Source organism: Eriocheir sinensis, unplaced genomic scaffold, assembly GCF_024679095.1.
Source record: "Eriocheir sinensis breed Jianghai 21 unplaced genomic scaffold, ASM2467909v1 Scaffold453, whole genome shotgun sequence".
Taxonomy (NCBI): Eukaryota; Metazoa; Arthropoda; class Malacostraca; order Decapoda; family Varunidae; genus Eriocheir; species Eriocheir sinensis.
This window is the reverse complement of record NW_026111780.1, coordinates 316,911-337,917: the sequence shown is the minus strand read 5'-3', so window position 1 is coordinate 337,917 and position 21,007 is coordinate 316,911. Positions and strand designations below refer to the sequence as shown.

The 21,007-nt window shown below is 46.4% G+C and overlaps 1 protein-coding gene and 2 long non-coding RNA genes across 10 annotated transcripts in view; 2 read left to right on the top strand and 1 right to left on the bottom strand.

The window, feature by feature from the left end:
• LOC126992389 (uncharacterized) overlaps nt 1-21,007 on the top strand; it is a 43,278-nt gene that overhangs the window by 6,039 nt on the left and 16,232 nt on the right. The window lies entirely within an intron of this gene.
• LOC126992388 (uncharacterized) lies at nt 958-20,504 on the top strand. The gene is made up of 4 exons (XR_007746522.1): nt 958-972; nt 1,139-1,329; nt 8,948-9,374; nt 20,360-20,504. It is a non-coding gene; the product is annotated as an uncharacterized LOC126992388 (long non-coding RNA).
• Nucleotides 1,323-21,007, bottom strand: part of LOC126992387 (zinc finger protein 239-like) — a 46,323-nt gene continuing 26,638 nt past the window's right edge. For 2 of the 8 annotated variants that reach the window (XR_007746521.1, XR_007746519.1), the window contains one exon: nt 1,323-1,876. The gene's annotated coding sequence lies outside the window, so the exon portion shown is untranslated. Of the gene's footprint in view, nt 1,877-2,375; nt 2,514-9,296; nt 9,579-13,857; nt 14,106-21,007 lie in introns of those variants that run through there. The other 6 variants (XR_007746517.1, XR_007746518.1, XR_007746520.1 and 3 more) reach the window with 6 other exon arrangements.

Below are 21,007 nucleotides of genomic sequence, written 5' to 3'. Positions count from 1 at the left end.
TGGGGACGGCTGAGTGTTGTTGAAGAACAGGGGAAAGATGTCTGGAGAAATTGAGTTTTTGAGGTACTGAAGGTCACCAAGTTCCCTGTGCCCCATTAAGAAGTGATGGCAAGGCCAGAGGCTAGGTGTTCTGCAGCGTCCAGCCATGAGCTGTGCAATTCCCCCTTATGCGTCTGCACAAGGTAAACCTGCCATGGGCGGCAGGCTTACCTTATGCAGATGCATCGAGGAAAACAGCTGTTTGGTCAGGCCTGTCGGCAGAACCAGGATGGGCTACCAAACGCTGCCCCCCACCACATACATTGCTTTGGTTGAGTGTAAGAAAAGGTCCATGTTTTTAGTCCACAATATATTTATCTGTGAAGCACAACACGAACGGTGTATACAAGCCACGAACGAGACGAGTGACAAACGTGTGGATGTCGTGGCTGCCAGCCTGTAACTGACCACTGATGGCAGAGAGAAGTGCAAGCTATACAGAATTGTACTGTCACGTGATTCTTGAGTCATATGGAAAGTTCTGTGCATAACACTTACAGCAGCACAACACAACACCTCAGGGGAAGTGGATCTTCATGTGCCGAGCAATATCCTGCTTGGTCTTGAAATGTTTCTTACAAACATCACACTTGAACTCTCTCAGGCCAGAGTGTCTGAAGATGTGCTTGTCCAACACAGACATAGAAATGAACCTCTTGCCACACTCTTGGCATTCATGAGGTCTTTCACCAGTGTGTATAAAAGTGTGTGTGTTCAGGTCACTCTTGGCTCTGAACTTTTTGCCACACTCACGGCATTCATGAGGTCTTTCATCAGTGTGTGTAAGGGTGTGTCTGTCGAGGTTACTCTTCTGAATAAACTTTTTGCCACACTCACGGCATTCATGAGGTCTTTCACCAGTGTGTCTAAGGGTGTGTATGTTGAGGTTACTCTTATCACTGAACTTTTTGCCACACTCACGGCATTCATGAGGTCTTTCACCAGTGTGTGTAAGGGCGTGTTTCTTGAGGTCACTCTTCATGCTGAACTTTTGCCACCTCTTGGCATTCATGAGGTCTTTCACCAGTGTGTGTAAGGGTGTGTCTGTTGAGGTGACTCTTCTGATTGAACTTTTTGCCACACTCACGGCATTCATGAGGTCTTTCACCAGTGTGTGTAAGGGTGTGTTTCTTGAGGTCACTCTTCGTACTGAACTTTTTGCCACACTCACGGCATTCATGAGGTCTTTCACCAGTGTGTGTAAGGGTGTGTGTGTTGAGGTTACTCTTCTGACTGAACTTTTTGTCACACTCACGGCATTCATGAGGTCTTTCACCAGTGTGTGTAAGGGTGTGTGTGTTGAGGTTACTCTTCTGACTGAACTTTTTGTCACACTCACGGCATTCATGAGGTCTTTCACCAGTGTGTGTCAGGGTGTGTGTGTTGAGGTCCCTCTTCTTACTGAACTTTTTGCCACACTCACGGCATTCATGAGGTCTTCCTCCAGAGTCTGTGGGTGTACTTGGTGAGGTCACCCTTCCCAGGGAGTCTTTTCCCACACTCTTGGCACTCATGGTTTCCTTCACCAGTGTGTGCAAGGCTGTGTCTAGTGGACCTGCTCTCAGTCTCAAGTCTTCTTGCACTCAAACTTTTCCTTTCCTTTATGGCTGGAGATGCCAGCAGCAAGGTGGTGGTGGTGGTGGTGGTGGTGAGGAGGCTCTCGTGATCACCCCTGATCCTTACACCACAGAAAGTCTACTCCTGCTGGTCCCGGGCACTCAGGCTGGTGCCCTGCCTTGTAGCCTCCACTGCAACAGAGATCAGCGGCAGCAAAGACGCAGGGAGCGCTGAGCACAGCACCGCCTCAGACCCTCACTTCTGCACAGCACTGGCGGGGCTGTGGGGACAAAGATCACATCCTCATACAAACATGATTCAAAATAAAAAAAGCAGCTGCAAATTCCTAGAATGTATAACAAAGCATATCAGCTACAAGTTGTCAACCACAATATTGTGAAAACTATACCAAATAAACTGGGTCAAAATAGACCCAGAGTAATGAATTAACTGCCTTCAACATTTTGGAGGCACCGTGTAGCAGGCAGCTGAAAAGCACCTTGTAAAGACCTTCAGGAAAAGGGAAACTGAAAACCAAGAAGTGGCAGAACCACACCAGAGAACAGACACCATTAAAAGGACATCAGGGAGAGAATACAATTGAAAAGTGCACAGAGCAGTGCTCTTCAAACTGGGCGTGCCGGCCACCCTCAGGTGGGCGAGATTAACCAAGGGATGGACGTCTGTCTTGGCGGGACAAGTGGGTGGACGAGACCATGCCAGCGTGTCGGGATACATGGATACATGAAATGAACATGAACCAAACACCTCATACTGACCCCCTGAACACGTCCAGTTACTGTTCCTTTCCTTCACAGCAGTGGTTGCCAACACACCCAGTCACTGTTCCTTTCCTTCACAGCAGTGGTTGCTAACACACCCAGTCACTGTTCCTTTCCTTCACAGCAGTGGTTGCCAACACACCCAGTCACATGCAGGTGTATAGATTCCCCCGTCAGGAAATCATCAGGCTCTGTGATGAGTTGCACCCCCACCTGGAAAGGAGAACCAGGAGGGCACATGCACTCCCAACACACACCCAGGTTCTGGCTACACTAAGGTTTTTGTGAGTGGCAGCTTTCAAGGTGTTATTGGAAACGGTGTTGGAAATGACCAATCAAGGGCCATTGATAAAGTAACTCGGGTACTTTGTGAAAAGGCCAGTCATGAGATAAAGATGTCAACCACAACAATAGTTATTAATAGAATTTTTAAGATAGTTTTCATGCATTTCATAATGATAAATAGTGGATTAATGAATTTTCAACTTCACAGGAGACAGTGCGTATCCTATGGAGCCATTCCTGATGACCCCAGTTGCACGCCCGACAACGCCTGGGGAGGAATGATACAACAAGTCATCACAGGACAAGATGAGTTGTCGAACGGACCTTTGGGATCCTCAAGTCAAGGTGCAGGTGCCTACATAAGTCAGGAGGAAGTTTGCAGCATGACCCCAAGAAGACTATGAAGATTGCGACTTCTTGTATGCTCCTGCACAACTACTGAGTGGATCGCTGCAGAAGAAGTACCAGTTCAGCCTGTGAGAAACAGCAGACTGATTCCTGGTCAAGTTGTCAGGCAGGAAATTATTAGAAACTTCTTTTCCTGAGTATAGGTAGGCATATATGTAGACCTTGCAGTTAGTAATAGATTACTTTCAAATGTAAATGTGCACAACTCACAGTCGGAGGCATAAGAACAAAACAAGAAATCATAATGGCCACATGTTCAGCATTCTTGATCACAATTTTATGGCGATTATTATTAATATTTAATTAATATCAGCTTACACCTGCAGATTGCGTATGGTGCACCGGTGGCCGAGTGGTCAGTGTGTGTATGTGGTGATCCAGAGGACTCGACTCCCACCGCAAGACGCTGAGAGTTTTCAACCATTGACAAGTGGCAGAGGGTTACCAACATGCTGCCCAGCAGATCTTCAGTCAACCCTAACTTCAGCGTCTTTGATCAAGAGGGGCACCACCTCCACACCACACATTCTTATCACCTAGTTTGGTACCCTACTTGTCCATCTCACATGCCCCATGTATCTCAGCATTCTGCACTCTTGGCTCCATGTCATCCTCTACAACTTGTTGTTTCATATAGCATAACCGGCCTCACATACATAGAAGTGATCAATATACCTAGGCTATAATATTATATTTAAGGACTCTTATACGAGGTATCGCCCCATACAGAGGTGTCGAAGTAAGTCTGTCTGATAGTAGGCTGGCTGACTGCTGGGACCCAAGCCAGCATGCCCTGGGGGTTGTGTGCAGGAGGAGGAAAGAGGGAAAAGGACAAATGGTGTGTGTATCATTATCAGGGGTAACCACGGTGGAGTGCAAACACTCAGTAGTTGTAGTAAGGCTTAATTAAGTTGATGAGTGGTGTTAGACTGAATGAGCAGGTTTTTTACCATATGTTAGTGGGAACACTTGATAGGTTTTGTTTGTGTGTTGGTGTTACTTGTTTCTTGTGTTTACATGTTAGTTTATAATTAGACTAAGTTCTAAGTGTTATGAGCGACAATTTAGTCTTGTATGGCTGAATCCTGTCCCTTGACCCTTAGTTCATCATCAGAATCTCTAAACAAATATATTTACCTTAAGTAATATTCTTAAAGTCACGCTTCCCATATTATTTGGCAGATGATAATCCTGTGTGCGATAACGGTGCCTTATAAGACTTGGTAAATAAACTACTAATTTTACTCTCTGGTTTAAGTGATCAACAATTAATTCTACTTTGAGGTATAATTAACCAACATTATTAAGGAGTGCCCATGCCAGGCACGACATTAAGAATATTTTTCTGTTGACCAGCAGACTTACTATAGTCAAACCATTTCCAATAGTCTGTTGAGGGAGTGGCTTCTGCAGGTCCTTTCCTCCCTTCTGCTTTGCCACACAATTCCAGTTACCTATTTCCTCTGTTTCCTGTCCCCTCTTTCACAAACTGGGCACCTGTAATGCACCCCTACTTGATTTACATTTCTCAGCCCTGAGCATCTCTTTGTGGCACCACTTATCACCCCCTGTGCACAGGGCAGAGTTAGTAGCCATTTCTCTTCCACACCAACTACCTTCCTATATATATGATTTCTCAGTAATTAGTTATTTGTTGTGCTGTATTAGCTGTTACGTGCTACATCAAGCTGTAATATCTACCCAAGCTGCAGGTTAATCCAATAAAAAAAAAAGTGAATGACTAAGTCATGTGTTATTATTCCCAAGCTCCATTGGCAATGGCGAGTGCACATTATATAACTGAAGCATATTACACATTCATTGATCACAATTAAAACTAACTACCCTAATCAAATTAAATCTAACCTAACCTGATCTGACCTAATTAAACTAAATATAAGGTAACCTGGCCTTAATGCCTGCTCCCAAAATTAAATAAATGGAAGTAAATATGATATCAATTTCCAAAATATACCTGAGGAACAAAAAGAGAAAGAATGACAAGAATTGAACTATGAAACAAGAATTGTTGGCTTCAAGATGACCTCAACTGACTAAGAATGACAATTAAGATCTACGCAATGTGACAGGTCAGAATTGAGTCTTGAAAATGATTTCTGATGATTAAGGATGACATGATCTACTGAATGACAACAATTGTCTGCTTTGAAAATGACCTCAGCTGAAATAATATTGCATGCATTTAACCTTTTTACATCACTCTCCAACATCCTATTCCATTCGGTCACAACTGTTACCATAATCCTCTTTTCTCTCTTATATACATCACTCAAGTAGCATGTGCTCAATCATATTGTTACCCTCCCTTTCACCCATACATGAATGTCACACCTTGCTTCCCCCCATCAGGCACCTGTGCTCCCACCTGCCTCTCCCTTGTCCATCGCCCTTGCCAGGCCGGCCCCCAGGACTTGCCTCTCCTGAGCACTGTCAAACCTCTTCCTTAGTTCCCTCATCTCACTCCTCAATGCACGTATTATGCATTCCTGAGCCTCTAACTTCCTCTCGTACCCACACACATAGCATACGTTGTTCACCTCTAACCCACACCTCTTTGCCGCGCCTGACAACTGCCCCACTTCTAAAATCTTGACCGTCGTTATTTCCAGCACGGTAACCTCCTCTCCGGCCAATACTCACTAGTCTTCCCCATCTTAGCTTGGCTGTACGGACTTGAGGAAATACTGACTCGCGGTAGTTTTCGTCGCTGGCGCCGTTTTTTTGCAATCACCTTCCTTGATCCTGATTGGCTGTCTTTTTTGTTTCACTGATTTCCATTGGTTGCAATCACATCAGCTGGTGAGCTGCCCGCCCTCTACCGCCTCACTCGTGAACCATAGGGCTGACCCTTAGCACGCCGCGGCGACCGCGCTGTGCATCGCTGCGGAGGAGGATCCTAGCGGGGAGCAAACTTGTGACGCGACCCGTGACTTACAACCGTCTCCGGGGATAAGTTACCACCACCTTTGAGCATCCGGCGCCTGAAGACCACCCATCAACCCGGACTCTAGAGGAAGCCGTCCAAGCGAATGAAGAACGAGTTCCGGGGGGCAGCATGAGCCAATGCAAGATGGCGCCACTATAAACACTCGCCTGCGCCAGAACGGGCTGGGCCGACCATCAGGCCCCACCTGGAAGAAGCCTTGGGCCGTTCATCAGGCCCACCGGGAAGATGCCTGCCGGCGCAATAGGTAGCAACGTAAAAAAAACAAAAAAACAAAAAAACCAACGGGATGTCATGGATCAACACCACACGCTGTCTCCTCCATGAGTTCTAAGACAGCCCCGTTGAACCCCTCACAAGTTATGCCTATTTCCTTCCGATAGTACGTGTAATAAAATGTATGAATGTGACTTGTTTTTGTTTTGCTCTCCTACAAATATTTTAGAATGAATGAATGTTTACGTTATATTAATTAACAAACCAGTAACTGAAAGAAGAAATAAATCTAAATAACTGAAAATGAAACAAAGGTTAAATAATGGCAGAATAATGATATTAAGAAATAAATAAACTAATAAATAGTAAATTAATTATGAAATAAATGAAAATGTTAGTTCCATACATATTTTATATATTATTTATGATTCTTCTTGTTTTTCATATTTTCTTGTTTACTATTTATTATTATAGTATTATTTTATTCCGTGTATATATATATATATATATATATATATATATATATATATATATATATATATATATATATATATATATATATAGAGAGAGAGAGAGAGAGAGAGAGAGAGAGAGAGAGAGATAGATAGATAGATAAATAGATAGAAATAGTTAGATAGATAGATAATACATAAATAGATAGATAGATAGATAGATAGACAGATCCCCGTGTACACCTCCCACCGAGACCCATTTGCCGTATCGTGATTAATTCGCCGAATATTCGGGGACATGTCCCCAAATAGTCTTGGCCATTCGGCAACTTGTCCCTGAAGAGTCGGTGACAAATTTGCCAATAAAATTAAAATTTCAACGGTCAAAATTCGGCGACAATTCGCCGAACACCGCGAATCGGATGCCGAATTGTCAGCGACATTTCGGCAACAATTCGGCGTCCATTTTACATTCGTGCACATTCGGCGAGCACGAATTTTTCATGCAACATGAAACTTTCGTGGCGGTCGTGACCAACTGTCAAAAGTCGCGAGGTGGACGCAGACATGTCCCCGAACGGCCAAGAACAGGCAAGAAAGATGCCGAACTTGCTCGCGACAGAGGATGACTTGCATATTCGCGCACATTCGTGAGCCAAAATTCGGCAGTGTATTTGGGGCTTACGGTCATGTATCAGCTGATTGGGACTTCTCGAAAATATGATTTGCCATTTGATATACAATTAGAAATGTACAATAGTATGGTGGTGACAGCTGCGACTTACGCATGCGAAATATGGGGTTATGACATTATAAGGGAACTGGAATCTTTACAGATGAGGCATCTTAAATATGTAATGTATGTACATAGGTATACAAGTACAGATATTGTATATGGGGAATCAGGAATGTATCCACTGGAAATATCTATAAAATGCAGGATGATAAATTATTGGTCAAGGTTAATTACGGGAAAAAATACTGAGCTGAGTTATGTTATGTACACATGTTTATTGCACTTATGTATGTCTGGTACTTTTATATTGCCATGGTTGGACTATATAAAACGTATATGTATTGAATGTGGTCTGTCAGGCGTATGGCAGCCACAAACCATCAACAATGTTAAGTTGTTTAGGAAGACCGTTGAGCAGAGGTTGAAATATTTATGGATATCAACTTGGTATAGGAATATAACAACAAAAGGCAAATGTAGTAGTTACAGTATGTATAAAGAAATTTATGGGATTGAGGATTACCTTGTTAAACTAAGTAAAACAAACCGTATCAATATAAGTAAGATTCTCACAGGAAATAACCAATTACCAGTTGTTAGTGGCAGGTACCGTGATATCAGAAGAGAAGAATGGTATTGTGATAAATGTAATGGTGAACAAATAGGGGATGAATGTGCACATGCTAAGCAATTTGGCTCATTTTATTAAATTAGTTCTGAGGCATTTTAGATAAAGAGTTGATGATATAACTGGTTACACAGGGGCTGTGCTCCATTCTTTTATTGTAAAAGTCTGAGCAATAAATGCATTCTATTCTATTCTTCTATTCTTCACACACACACACACACACACACACACACACACACATGCATAACACATCGAGCAGCACAACACGGCACCTCAGGGGAAGTGAATCTTCATGTGCTGGGCAATATCCCCCTTGGTCTTGAAATGTTTCTTACAAACATCACACTTGAACTCTCTCAGGCCAGAGTGTCTGAAGATGTGCTTGTTCAACACAGACATAGAAATGAACCTCTTGCCACACTCTTGGCATTCATGAGGTCTTTCACCACTGTGTCTAAGGGTGTGTGTGTTGAGGGTACTCTTCTGATTGAACTTTTTGCCACACTCATGACATTCATGAGGTCTTTCACCAGTGTGTATAAGGGTGTGTGTGTTGAGGTTACTCTTATCACTGAACTTTTTGCCACACTCACTGCATTCATGAGGACTTTCACCAGTGTGTGTAAGGGTATGATTCTTGAGGTGACTCTTCTGATGGAACTTTTTGCCACACTCATGGCATTCATGAGGTCTTTCACCAGTGTGTGTAAGGGTGTGTTTCTCGAGGTCACTCTTCCTACTGAACTTTTTGTCACAATCATGGCATTCATGAGGTCTTTCACCAGTGTGTGTAAGGGTGTGTGTGTTGAGGTTACTCCTCTGATTGAACTTTTTGCCACACTCACGGCATTCATGAGGTCTTTCACCAGTGTGTGTAAGGTGTGTTTCTTGAGGTCACTCTTACTGCTGAACGTTTTGTCACAATCATGGCATTCATGAGGTCTTTCACCAGTGTGTGTAAGGGTGTGTGTGTTGAGGTTACTCTTCTGACTGAACTTTTTGCCACACTCACGGCATTCATGAGGTCTTTCACCAGTGTGTGTAAGGGTGTGTCTGTTGAGGTTACTCTTCTGATTGAACGTTTTCCCACACTTACGGCATTCATGAGGTCTTTCACCAGAGTGTGTGGGTGTACTTGGTGAGGTCACCCTTCCCAGGGAGTCTTTTCCCACACTCTTGGCACTCATGGTTTCCTTCACCAGTGTGTGGAAGGCTGTGTCTAGTGGACCTGCTCTCACTCTCAAGTCTTCTTGCACTCAAACTTTTCCTTTCCTTTATGGCTGGAGATGCCAGCAGCAAGGTGGTGGTGGTGGTGGTGGTGGTGGTGAGGCTCTCCTGGTCACCCCTGATCCTCACACCACAGACAGTCTGTTCCTGCTGGTCCCGGGCACTCAGGCTGGTGCCCTACCTTGCAGCCTCCACTGCAACAGAGATCAGCGGCAGCAAAGACGCAGGGAGCGCTGAGCACAGCACCGCCTCAGACTCTCACGTCTGCACAGCACCGGCGGGGCTGTGGGGACAAAGATCACATCCTCATACAAACATGATTCAAAATAAAAAAAGCAGCTGCAAATTCCTAAAATGTATAACAAAGCATATCAGTTACAAGTTGTCAACCACAATATTGTGAAAACTACACCAAATAAACTGGGTCAAAATAGACCCAGAGTAATGAATTAACTGCCTTCAACATTTTGGAGGCACCGTGTAGCAGGCAGCTGAAAAGCACCTTGTAAAGACCTTCAGGAAAAGGGAAACTGAAAACCAAGAAGGGGCAGAACCACACCAGAGAACAGACACCATAAAAAGGACATCAAGGAGAGAATACAATTGAAAAGTGCACAGAGCAGTGCTCTTCAAACTGGGCATGCCGGCCACCCTCAGGTGGGCGAGATTAACCAAGGGATGGACGGCTGTCTTGGCGGGACAAGTGGGTGGACGAGACCATGCCAGCGTGTCGGGATACATGGATACATGAAATGAACATGAGCCAAACACCTCATACTGACCCCCTGAACACATCCAGTTACTGTTCCTTTCCCTCACAGCAGTGGTTGCCAACACACCCAGTTACTGTTCCTTTCCTTCACAGCAGTGGTTGCCAACACACCCAGTAACTGTTCCTTTCCTTCACAGCAGTGGTTGCCAACACACCCAGTTACTGTTCCTTTCCTTCACAGCAGTGGTTGCTAACACACCCAGTTACTGTTCCTTTCCTTCACAGCAGTGGTATCTAACACACCCATTTGTTTTAGATGTTGCCAAAGCCTTCGACAAAGTCTCGCACAAAAGACTGACATTAAAACTGAAATACTATGGTATTTCAGGACCTATTCTACACTGGATCACTGCATTTCTTACTAACTGGACTCAACGTGTTCCTCTTGATGGATCTTCATGTGACACCGTCCCTGTTTCTTCAGGTGTCCCACAAGGCACCGTTAACGATCTTCCACTCTCAACGCCTAAGTCTTCCACTAGACTATTTGCCAATAATAGTGTGCTGTTTAGCGCAGTGAAGACTAGGGATGTACTGATGTATCAGTATGAGTATCGGTGGTATTGGCACATTTTAAGAGTATCGGTATGAGTATCGGTGGTATCGGCACATTTTAAGAGTATTGGTATCAGTATCGGTGGTATCGGCACATTTTAAGAGTATCGGTATCAGTATCGGCACATTTTAAGAGTATTGGTTTCAGTATCGGTGGTATCGGCACATTTTAAGAGTATCGGTATCAGTATCGGTGGCATCGGCACATTTTAAGAGTATCGGTATCAGTATCAGTGGTATCGGCACATTTTAAGAGTATCGGTATCAGTATCGGTGGTATTGGCACATTTTAAGAGTATCAGTATCGTTATCAGCTGATTTTCAGCCGATACTACCGATACTTGAATGAGTTTTGTACGTCGGAGGACTTAGGAGGAGAGACTCAATAGCATGGGGCTCACAACCCTGGAGAGAAGAAGAGAAAGAGGAGACCTGATAGCAGTGTGCAGGGTGGTGAGCAGAGTGGAGCATTTGGACAGAGAGGACCTGTGTGTGTGCGCAGAGAAAGCGAGAGAACATGGAAAGAAGTTGAGGGCGACCACGTGTAGGCAAGATGTGAAAAACTTTAGCTTCCCAAACAGAAGCATTGAGCTATGGAATAGGCTGGAGGAGGAAGTGGTTTGTGCATGTCTTGGGTTATGTCTTGGCCTATTGCACTGGTAGGTTTCTTCCCATTGGATCCTGAGTTCCTGATGGTCGGTCCAAGGCTTCTTCCCAGTGGGGCCTGATGGTCGGCCCAGCCCATTCTGGTGCAGGCGAGTGTTTATAGTGGCGCCATCTTGCATTGGCTCATGATGCCCTACTGGAGCTCATCTTTAACCCTCTGAGTACCGATGACGATACGGTATCGTCACCACTGGATGTTACCGCCAGTACGGGTGACGATACCACATCGTCACTGAGTTACCCTTACACTCGGTCTTATTTCGAAAAAGTTTTGGTTCCCGAAGACCAGCCGGGTATCACGTGATAGCTAGAGAGTTGGGCTAGCCTCTCCCAGGTTCTCATGATCCTATGGGATACGCCACATAGTGAAAACAAAGGAAAAGTTCAGGACAGCTTACCACCCTCTGCCAAAAACAAAATGTTGCTTCCCATACGGTTGACGATACCGTATCGTCATTTTATAATTTTCAAACCGGTCTTATTTCTCGAAATATAATTGTTCCATGATGCACTGAGTGTAAAAAGTGTGGAACTACAAAACCGCTGGCTGAAACGGAGTGGCGGGCAGAGCATGAACTCGCTCTCGGCTGAGCGGGCTGGACAGGTGGGGGCTGCGGGTGAGATGAAGGGGTACACTTCTAAGCAACGGAAAGGGAATGACAACATTTTTATGGTTTTGGGATAGATTCGAGTGTTTTGAAAGAAAAATTTTTTGCACATAGTGCGGTATGGGGTGTACTAGTTTTCTCGCCATAGCGGTACTCAGAGGTTAATCCTAGAATCTAGGGTCTGGGTTGATAGGTGGTCTTCTGGACAGAATGTGGGTAGTTTTAAGGCACTCGGTGGTGGCTGAAAAGTCCCAGCTTGTGGCACCGGTCGGGATTGAACTCGCGTCCTCCAGAACGTGGGGCCGTCGCTATCCGTTCAGCCTCCGCCTTTCTAGTATTACGGTTACCGTCCATATGTACATGTCAACGTTTGGTTTCATGTTTTTAAGTTTTCTAAAATACAGATAATGAAAATTTGAAATCATATATGTGTTTTATTTGAAATATCAATATAGTATTGTTTTCGCTATCAGACTTATTGCTAGCTAGTATCAGAAATGTGGATTTATATCGGGTATCGGTTATCGCCTATACATTTTGTGTCTCCAGTTAACGAATATCGGTTATCACTGATAAGGTTTTCTATTATCAGTTATCGGGAATCTGGATCTGGGTCTGGATTAATGATGCGCAGGGCACCCGTACAGGTGCATAACACGCACATTTGTTGGCTGTTGGGGACGGGGAGTCGAGTGTGCAGGGGAGGGTAATTGTGCAGATTCAATACGCGCTCTGAAATACGATATTACGCCTCTGTATTATACTTAGGGACGAAATACATGTCCCTTAACCATAATATGAAGGCGGAAAAACTTAAAAGTAAAGAAAAGTGGTAAAGGTAGGGAAAAGGCATATTATACATACGTGTGCTGTGTTGGTGTCGGCGGCGGCAGGGAGGTGAGTAGTGTTGCCAACGATCCGGTTAGGGATGGTACGCTAGGTTAGCGATGGTACGTTTAGTTAGCCATTAGCCCACGCATGAGACCAGGTCCACCACACGTGGTTATTTTTTTAGAACACGCACCTTTACCGAAAGGGTTTGTGAAGGTTTGAGCCGGGTATAGTATTAGGTAAAGTGCGTGTTCTAAAAATAAAATAACCACGCGTGGTGGACCTGGTTTCATGCGTGGCTATCGACAGCTAAACGTACCATCGCTAACCGGATTGTTGGCAACACTGCCACCGCTGCCGCATGTATAATATGCCTTTTCACTACCTTTACCACTTTTTCTTTACTTTTAAGTTTTTCAGCCTTCATATTATGGTTAAGGGACATGTATTTCGTCCCTTAAGTATAATATGGAGGCGTAATATCGTATTTTGGAGGCGTGAAGTGAATCTCCACTATTACCAGGGAGGGAAGTGAATCAAGTGTAATTGTTAGTGTTGGTGTGTTGTGGTGACAAGTGAGTGTGTATTTGTTTTTTGAATGAGTCTATTGTACCGCAGTCTAAAATCTGTTGAGGGAGGCTGTTCCAGTCACGTATGGTGCGTGGAAAGTATGAGTGCTTGTATACGTCAGTGTTAGTGTGATATGTTTGGTATTTATGGATGTGTGTGTTTCGTGTACGTCGACTGTTTGTGTTGCGTAAGTATGTATGTGGGTCAATGTCAATGTGAGTGTTTGTGATCTTGTACATAAGTGTAAGTCTGTGTGCTTGTCTGCGTATGTGAAGAGGGTCCATGTTTACCTGTTGTTTGATCCGTGTTGTGATTCCAGGCGTTGGAGTGTAACTGTTTGTAATGAACCTTGCCGCCTTGGTGTTGATTTGTTCTAACCTGTCAATGTTTCTGTGTGTGTAAGGATCCCACACCGGGGAGCAGTATTCCAGTGTTGGTCTCACAAGTGTGTCATAAGCGATGTGTTTAATGTCAGGAATAAGGTTTTCTGTTATCGTGCCCAGGTATGGTACACACACACACACACACACACACACACACACACACACACACACACTCACCTCGCCCCGGGCACGGAGTCTTGGGGTCACCACTGGACGGAGGCTGCTGTGTGGAGTGCTGACTGTGACGGCGGCACCAGCACCAGCAGGGGTCACCAGCAGCAGCAGCAGGAGTCAGCAGGGGCAGCAGCAGCAGCAGCAGGAGTCAGCAGGGGCAGCAGCAGAAACAGGAGTCAGCAGCAGCGAGTTTGCTCTTGCTCCTGCTGTACAGTGACCCGTTGGAGAGTCAGCCTTCATATCGCCACAACCTGGAAAAATACAACAAAACAAGCAGTATCCATTACTAATCATCCTATTCCCTATTTCCTGCATACCACAGAAAACTCTTCATGATTTCTATAATTCTCTCATTTGCTTCAGCACTGTCCCAGCAGCAGCAGCATCCATTCCCTCTCTGTTCCTGCAATCCTCCCATTCACCTCCCAGCCCATCAGTGCCACCCTCATCATCTCCGTCCCTTCTCTCCAGTACCTCCCACACACCAGCATCCATTCCCTCTCTGTTCCTGCAATCCTCCCATTCACCTCCCAGCCCATCAGTGCCACCCTCATCATCTCCGTCCCTTCTCTCCGGTACCTCCCACACACCAGCATCCATTCCCTCTCTGTTCCTGCAATCCTCCCATTCACCTCCCAGCCCATCAGTGTCACCCTCATCATCTCCGTCCTTTCTCTCCGGTACCTCCCACACACCAGCATCCATTCCCTCTCTGTTCCTGCAATCCTCCCATTCACCTCCCAGCCCATCAGTGTCACCCTCATCATCTCCGTCCTTTCTCTCCGGTACCTCCCACACACCAGCATCCATTCCCTCTCTGTTCCTGCAATCCTCCCATTCACCTCCCAGCCCATCTCACTCATTGCCACCCTCATCATCTCCGTCCTTTCTCTCCGGTACCTCCCACACACCAGCATCCATTCCCTCTCTGTTCTTGCAATCCTTCCATTCACCTCCCAGCCCATCAGTGCCACCCTCATCATCTCCGTCCTTTCTCTCCGGTACCTCCCACACACCAGCATCACATGCACGACAGTTTCATCCACACCCCTGTCAGTCACACATCTGACACACTTTGCTGCGGGACTCAGACCACCCGTAGTTTCTTGCATTCACATTCATACACTGCGCTCGAGCTTGGCAGAGAAGATCACCACCCAGGCTTCCATCATGCAGCTGACACACTGCGGGGCTTCCTTTTCCCTGTACCACTCCAAAGTACTCTTTCGCTCCATCGCATGCTTCCACCTCCTCAGACCGTCACCTTTCACTGCACTGTCTATCTCTCTCTTCCACTTTCTCACATCCCATTCTAGACCCTCACTGTTCCTGTCAGTCACCTTCCATTCAAAGAAACGCCTCCCTTCCTCTCTGCTCACCCACCTGACTCGCATACCACTGCCACCAACCATTCGCATGCAGTTCTTAATCCATTTGCTCTCATGCACACGAGCTCATGTCTTCACACTTCATGTCTTGGTCTCGGTCATGGCCTTGTCCTGGTGACCTCAGGCGCCCCATCGCGGGTCCTCCTCCTCATATTCTCATCAGCTGTCATCACACACACTGCTCGGCAATGGCGTTATACCATTCATATCTTTCCTCACTGTCATACACCATCGCTCTATACTTTCCAGCTTGAATCACTTGTTTTCAAGCCTTTTCCCTGGACTTATTCATGCAAGCATTTGTGCCTTTTTTCCGGCACCGCGTGAGGAACACTTGGGCTGTCCTGGCAAGGCTTTCTGCTTCCTTTTTGTCTCCCCAACACTGTTGTCCTCCTCTGGCCTCCTGTCCCCTGCCTGTTACTGTCACACTGAGGCTGTTACTCCCTCCCTGCCTCCACACAGCCCCAACACTGTGCACACTTCCCCGTTGTCCTCCTGTCCCACTCCTCCCTGCCTGTTACTGTCACACTGAGGCTGTTACTTCCTCCCTGCCTCCACACAGCCCCAACACTGTGCACACTGCCCCGTTGTCCTCCTGTCCCACTCCTCCCTGCCTGTTACTCCCTCCCTGCCTCCACACTGCCCCGTTGTCTTCCTGTCCCACTCCTCCTTGCCTGTTACTGTCACACTGAGGCTGTTACTCCCTCCCTGCCTCCACACAGCCCCAACACTGTACACACTGCCCCGTTGTCCTCCTGCCTGTTACTGTCACACTGGGGCTGTTACTCCCTCCCTGCCTCCACACTGCCCCGTTGTCTTCCTGTCCCACTCCTCCTTCCCTGCCTCCACACAGCCCCGTTATCCTCCTGCCCCACTCCTCCCTGCCTGTTACTGTCACACTGAGGCTGTTACTCCCTCCCTGCCTCCACACAGCCCCAACACTGTGCACACTGCCCCGTTGTCCTCCTGTCCCACTCCTCCCTGCCTGTTACTGTCACACTGGGGCTGTTACTCACTCCCTGCCTCCACACAGCCCCGTTGTCCTCCTGTCCCACTCCTCCCTGCCAGTTACTGTCACACTGGGGCTGTTATTCCCTCCCTGCATCCACACAGCCCCGTTGTCCTCCTGTCCCTCCCTGCCTGTTACTGTCACACTGAGGCTGTTACTCCCTCCCTGCCTCCACACAGCCCCAACACTGTGCACACTGCCCCGTTGTCCTCCTGTCCCACTCCTCCCTGCCTGTTACTGTCACACTGGGGCTGTTACTCCCTCCCTGCCTCCACACAGCCCCGTTGTCCTCCTGTCCCACTCCTCCCTGCCAGTTACTGTCACACTGGGGCTGTTATTCCCTCCCTGCCTCCACACAGCCCCGTTGTCCTCCTGTCCCACTCCTCCCTGCCTGTTACTGTCACACTGAGGCTGTTACTCCCTCCCTGCCTCAACACAGCCCCAACACTGTGCACACTGCCCCGTTGTCCTCCTGCCCCACTCCTCCCTGCCTGTTACTGTCACACTGGGGCTGTTACTCCCTCTCTGCCTCTCACAGCTGCTGCATTCTACAGTTAGATGTTCCACCGTTTCTCTCTCTCGTGTCCTGCAGCCACAGCTCTGTTTCCCGCGTCCCTGTTCCTGCCATTCGCCTCCAGGGTTCCCGTTCTTGCTTTAAACAACAGCTTGGTGCTCCCCCAGTCTCCTACATGCCAGTCCACACGTTGTTGTGAAGGACATCTTATTTTCTTGTCTCCACGCAGAGGATAAAGGTAAAGTTTGGGGCACACTCTATAGCTGCGCGTGGCCCCGGTGCTCATATGCGTCTCCTTGCCCCTTGAGCCTGGGGGAGGAGCCAGCACCCCGGGGCACAGGGCAGGGGGGACGCCCGGGTTGCCACCTCGGAGGAATTATATACATGGAGTGGCCCTCAGTGGGTCGCTCTTCACTGTGAGGTGAAGCAAGGGGGAAAGGGGGCGGAGCTTAGCTGGTGGGCGGAACCAGCAATTCCACCCAAAACACTGGATGCCATATTTCTTCCACATATCATATGTTTTTAGTTATTCTGCTGCTACAGTATATACACTAAGGATATATGTACAGGTTTTAATACAAAAACACTAGAATTTCCTTGTCTTTATTCCGTAGAAGAAATGTTCCACACTCACCTTATTTGATCCCTCACACTTCCTCTGTATAAAGTTCATTATATAATGACCATGGCCTTATTTATCAAAGGCATGTACAGCCTTCTATGTAGAGCGTCGCAGATTTGATCAAAACTCACTACGAGTAAATAGAAGGAAGTATTGGGGCAGGAAAGAGAAAAACTTACCCATACGCAAATAACATGTATTTTTGACTCGATCGACGTCAACTAACCGTGTTACACAATCATGCAAGTCATTGTTAGATTTATATTATCCAGTAAATGGAGACAATACAACATACAGGTCAGGCACCAGATACTGAGATGGGTTGGTTACATGTTTTTAGGGAGAGAAATGGTTGTGGAATGGTGGATATGTCTTGATCACCAGAGATGAAAAAAAAGACTTACAAGAGTGGAATAAGTAACAAAAGATAACTCCTGTAAGAGAGAGAGAGGATGTGATAGAATGAGAGAATAAGAATGTGTGTGTGTGTGTGTGTGAGTGTGAGAGAGAGAGAGAGAATGAGAGAGGTAATGAGAATGATAATGAGAGAGAATGAGAAAGAGAATGAGATTATAGGAATTAGAGAATGAGAGAGGGAATGGAAATGGCAGAATGGGAGAGAGGGAATAAGAATGAGATTGAGAGGAAAATGAAAATGAGGGAGAATGAAATGAGGGAGAATGATAATGAGAATGAGAAACAGAGAGACTGAGAGAGAATGAAAATGAGATTGAGAGAATGTGAGAAAAGAATGTCAGAGAGAATGAGAGAGAGAGAGAGAGAGAAGAGAGAGAGAGAGAGAGAGAGAGAGAGAGAGAGAGAGAGAGAGAGAGAGAGAGAGAGAGAGAGAGAGAGAGAGAGAGAGAGAGAGAGAGAGAGAGAGAGAGAGACAAATCAACTGAAAGAAAGAAAATGAGATGGCAAGCTTAAAAGTAAAGAGATGAAGATGGAGATTAATAAACAAATTAGAGAAATAACACATGAAACAAAACAGTGTGAGATAAAGATAGGAAAAGAGTAACTGAAGAAAAGAAGGGAACCATGAAAAAAATGAGAGAAACACAGACAAATATACTCTCTCTCTCTCTTCGGTATATTATAAGCAATGAGTTCCATCATTACGTGTCCGTGGTGCAGTGGTTAGCGTGGTCTGGGTTTGAACCCCGGCCCGGGCAGTCGGCGTGCAGTCCACCCAGCTGTTCATCCTTCCTTTCGGGCTGGTCGATAAATGGGTACCTGGGGACACCTGGGAAAGGCACGCTGGGGTAACCCTGGTGACACACTGGCCCTGCGTCCCGGGGTGATGGGGATGGCTGAGTGTTGTCGAAGGACAGGGGAAATATGTCTGGAGAAATTGAGTTTTTGAGGCACTGAAGGTCACCAAGTTCCCTGTGCCCCATTAAGAAATGACGGCAAGGCCAGAGGCCAGGTGTTCCGCAGCGTCCAGCCCTGAGCTGTGTAATTCCTCCCTATGCGTCTGCCTAAGGTAAACCTGCCATGGGCGGCAGGCTTACCTTAGGCAGATGCATCGAGGAAAACAGCTGTTTGGTCAGGCCTGTCAGCAGAACCAGGATGGGCTACCAAACGCTGCCCCCCACCACATATATTACTTTGGTTGAGTTTATGAAAAGGTCCATGTTTTTAGTCCACAATATATTTATCTGTAAAGCACAACAAGAACGGTGTATACAAGCAGCGGACAAGACGAGTGACAAACGTGTGGATGTCGCGGCTGCCAGCCTGTAACTGACCACTGATGGCAGAGAGAAGTGCAAGCTATACAGAATTGTACTGTCACGTGATTCTTGAGTCATATGGAAAGTTCCGTGCATAACACTTACAGCAGCACAACACAACACCTCAGGGGAAGTGGATATTCATGTGCCGAGCAATATCCTGCTTGGTCTTGAAATGTTTCTTACAAACATCACACTTGAACTCTCTCAGGCCAGAGTGTCTGAAGATGTGTGTGTTCAACACAGACATAGAAATGAACCTCTTGCCACACTCATGGCATTCATGAGGTCTTTCACCAGTGTGTATAAAAGTGTGTGTGTTCAGGTCACTCTTGGCTCTGAACTTTTTGCCACACTCACGGCATTCATGAGGTCTTTCACCAGTGTGTGTAAGGGTGTGTTTCTTGAGGTCACCCTTCCTACTGAACTTTTTACCACACTCACGGCATTCATGAGGTCTTTCACCAGTGTGTGTAAGGGTGTGTTTCTTGAGGTCACACTTCCTACTGAACTTTTTACCACACTCACGGCATTCATGAGGTCTTTCACCAGTGTGTATAAGGGTGTGTGTGTTGAGGTTACTCCTCTGATTGAACTTTTTGCCACACTCATGGCATTCATGAGGTCTTTCACCAGTGTGTGTAAGGGTGTGTTTCTTAAGGTCACTCTTACTGCTGAATGTTTTGTCACACTCACGGCATTCATGAGGACTTTCACCAGTGTGTGTAAGGGTGTGTTTCTTGAGGTCACTCTTCCTACTAAACTTTTTCCCAGAATCATGGCATTCATGAGGACTTTCACCAGTGTGTGTAAGGGTGTGTTTCTTGAGGTAACTCTTCCTACTGAACTTTTTCCCACAATCATGGCATTCATGAGGTCTTTCACCAGTGTGTGTAAGGGTGTGTCTGATGAGGTTACTCTTCTGATTGAACGTTTTCTCACACTTACAGCATTCATGAGGTCTTTCACCAGTGTGTATCAGGGTGTGTGTGTTGAGGTACCTCTTTCTACTGAACTTTTTACCACACTCACAGCATTCATGAGGTCTTCCTCCAGAGTGTGTGGGTGTACTTGGTGAGGTCACCCTTCCCAGGGAGTCTTTTCCCACACTCTTGGCACTCATGGTTTCCTTCACCAGTGTGTGCAAGGCTGTGTCTAGTGGACCTGCTCTCACTCTCAAGTCTTCTTGCACTCAAACTTTTCCTTTCCTTTATGGCTGGAGATGCCAGCAGCAAGGTGGTGGTGGTGGTGGTGAGGAGGCTCTCGTGATCACCCCTAATCCTCACACCACAGACAGTCTGTTCCTGCTGGTGCCCTGCCTTGCAGCCTCCACTGCAACAGAGATCAGCGGCAGCAAAGACGCAGGGAGCGCTGAGCACAGCACCGCCTCAGACCCTCACTTCTGCTCAGCACCGGCGGGGCTGTGGGGACAAAGATCACATCCTCATACAAACATGATTCAAAATAAAAAAGCAGCTGCAAATTACTAAAATGTATAACAAAGCATATCAGTTACTAGTTGTCAACCACAATATTGTGAAAACTACACCAAATAAACTGGGTCAAAACAGACCCAGAGTAATGAATTAACTGCCTTCAACATTTTGGAGGCACCGTGTAGCAGGCAGCTGAAAAGCACCTTGTAAAGACCTTCAGGAAAAGGGAAACTGAAAACCAAGAAGGGGCAGAACCACAACAGAGAACAGAAACCATAAAAAGGACATCAGGGAGAGAATACAATTGAAAAGTGCACAGAGCAGTGCTCTTCAAACTGGGCGTGCCGGCCACCCTCAGGTGGGCGAGATTAACCAAGGGATGGACGGCCGTCTTGGCGGGACAAGTGGGTGGACGAGACCATGCCAGTGTGTCGGGATACATGGATAC